Source organism: Nelumbo lutea, chromosome 2 (genome assembly GCF_056320005.1).
Source record: "Nelumbo lutea isolate HS-2025 chromosome 2, American lotus-T2T, whole genome shotgun sequence".
NCBI classification, from domain to species: domain Eukaryota; kingdom Viridiplantae; phylum Streptophyta; class Magnoliopsida; order Proteales; family Nelumbonaceae; genus Nelumbo; species Nelumbo lutea.
The window spans coordinates 83,975,641-83,978,198 of record NC_142685.1 but is presented as its reverse complement, the minus strand read 5'-3'; the positions used below and the strand labels follow the sequence as shown (position 1 = coordinate 83,978,198).

The 2,558-nt window shown below is 45.3% G+C and overlaps 1 long non-coding RNA gene across 1 annotated transcript; it reads right to left on the bottom strand.

Annotated features, from left to right (window-relative positions):
• Positions 1 to 225: 225 nt before the first annotated feature.
• On the bottom strand, positions 226 to 2,258 carry LOC148871664 (uncharacterized). The gene is made up of 3 exons (XR_016108016.1): positions 1,907 to 2,258; positions 1,737 to 1,826; positions 226 to 1,653 (listed from the first exon to the last, which is right to left on the bottom strand). It is a non-coding gene; the product is annotated as an uncharacterized LOC148871664 (long non-coding RNA).
• Between the last annotated feature and the right edge of the window lie 300 nt (positions 2,259 to 2,558).

Here is a 2,558-nt window from a genome sequence, read left to right as displayed (position 1 = left end):
ACCTCTAATAAAAAAGTGACCTTTCATAGTTATAGCCTAAGATTATTCTTCATATTACCAACCAACAGGTCTTGTATGCTAAGTTGCAAACTATATTGCGATGAAGAGATCCTACTAATAATGAAAAGAGTATGTAGATTCAGAAGACAAAAAAAAAAAAAAAAAAGAAAGGTGTTTATTATGTAGAATAATGAAGGGGAAAATTGACCTTTCAAATAAGGCCAAAATGGTATTTTCAACCATGAAAAGGTAGTTTTGGAATTTAGAAAATTTATATAAATCACATGGCATCACATGTAAACGGATTGTAATGGTGTGGTAACGACAAACGAGGATTTTATCAATTGTCAGAAACATAGGGGAAGTTCAAGTATTTTACCCCATTATGTATTGCTTTTCTTCATTGTAATTTAAGCAATTAATGAAAAGAAGATTGAGTTGTGTTTGTTGTTGATGCCCTCGTAGTGTAGTAAGTAGCTCTTAGGTCTAGTCCAAACTAGCACAATACAACATCGAATGGGTTTTTGGATTCATACATGGACAAATCTCAGAAACCATGCAATAATGCCGTATGCCCTCAACTCTAATCAATGTAATGTAAATTGAGCATCCATTTTCTCTTTAGCCTGGACAACCTTTTGGCGCTGGCAGAGCTCATCAGAAGCTTTTGTAGTCAGAGGCTTGGACTCCTTGTACCCGGCCTTCTAGAAAATGTGTCCCAAGAGAACCACCCTCTCTTCTATCCGATCCATGTTGAAGCCCATTGAGGAAAATGATGCGCACGTCCTCATCCAATGACCAAAAAAAACCATGAGAGCTCATCAATAGAATGATCCATAATGCATTATAACTGCCACTATTGTGTTTACCAGTCGGTAGCCAACCCTTCTGAATAATGAGGGCCATGGTTATCAACAGAACGCGAAACAACGTACTTCTCATGTTTTTGGATGCCCTAAACGGCGACCGAATCGGAGATAGAGTAATCGACAGGCACGATTCTTCTCGCAATAATCCTTTAGCTCCTGATGCACCAAAGCGAGTTCTTCAAAATACGACATGGGGTCAGACTGCGATGTAGTTTAAACATCCACCAGATCAGGCTCAGACTAAGTCTCAAGGCACACATGCTGCTCCGACGAAGCCCTAGAAGATTACAGTTGCATAGTTGTGGTTTCCCTGCATGTCTCAGACGTTCCATGATCAACAGGCGTAGCCCCCTGCTCGTTTTCAGATTCAATAACAATATCCACGTAGGACTACTAAGGCAATATAGTAGCAGTCCTGTTGTCGCGATCATCCCCAAAGACTGCTCTGGTACAGCAACAGAGGGAATCTGTTCACACCCATTTTCACTCATCGGACTTCTAGGGGGCTTCTCCGACACAGAGGGGCCACGCTCTTGCGCTTCCTCGGCTTCGCCCACCGGACTCCTAAGGGGCTGATCCTACAGGGGGGAGCTCTTGCTCTCGCCTAGGTTCACCAAGGATAGAATCAACAGCAACATCATCCTGATCAGCACACATCTCGACACCTGTATCTTCTGGGTGACTTCTACCCCTCGGAAGGGGGCTGCAAGGACCTCAAGTCTTCCACCAAGCGCCTAATCACAGGCGCCATTGAAACATCCGCAAAATCCACATCGCAAACCCCCTGCGACAAAGCAAACAAGATGCGATTAGTACAAATAAATAGAACATACTAAAGAATCAAACAAAAATCTGAATCAAGCATACCTCTTTACCCACATTGCCCTCAAATGAAACTCGTGGGATTTCAGCTTCAGGGTGAGCCTCACTGGCATCTACCCGCTTCAACACAAAAGACTGCAACAACACAGTCAGTACGAAATAATAGAACAAACAATAATACTAACATAAACTGAACAAGAGTTATAGAAACTTACCAAACCAGAACTCTTCCACTCCTTCCTCCGAGGACGGGGAGCCATCTTCTTCACTCACCCACCGGTGACCGGAACGGTGGCCACTGCAACAGGAGGGATAGGCACCGTCCATTGTACCGATTCCATACCTTCCCCCTCCCCAATCTCAAGAGAAGGAACTGGAAGATCCTGTTCAAATCCCTCGCAACGCTCTTGTGGAGCATTTCCAGCTGACTACTCTACCTGTGGTGCAGGAGCACTAGAGAGAGATTCTGATTCAGCACATGGCCCCAGTACTGCTGGCTAGAAAGAACGAGGCACCCTCGTCATCCTGCACCTCTTCTTGGCAGTGGGACGGCTGTCTTCGCCCCAGTACTCTAGAGAGACACCAGGTTGGGAAGGGTTTTCCCCCTCCCCTTGTTCGTCTGCATGACTCGGTGGTGGGGCCATCACATGGCAGGGACGGGGATCAGCAACTATAAAAAGTTGCAACCCACCAAGAAGAGGCCATCTCATGGCAGGGACGGGGATCAGCAACTATAAAAAGTTGCAACCCACCAAGAAGAGAGCATAGATAGCTCCAGTGCAAGGACTTGCAAACTTCGACCCTCTTAAACCTGGCTAGAGGGAAGCGAGAAACGCCAGGAAATGCTAGGTTATTCCGGAGATTCCA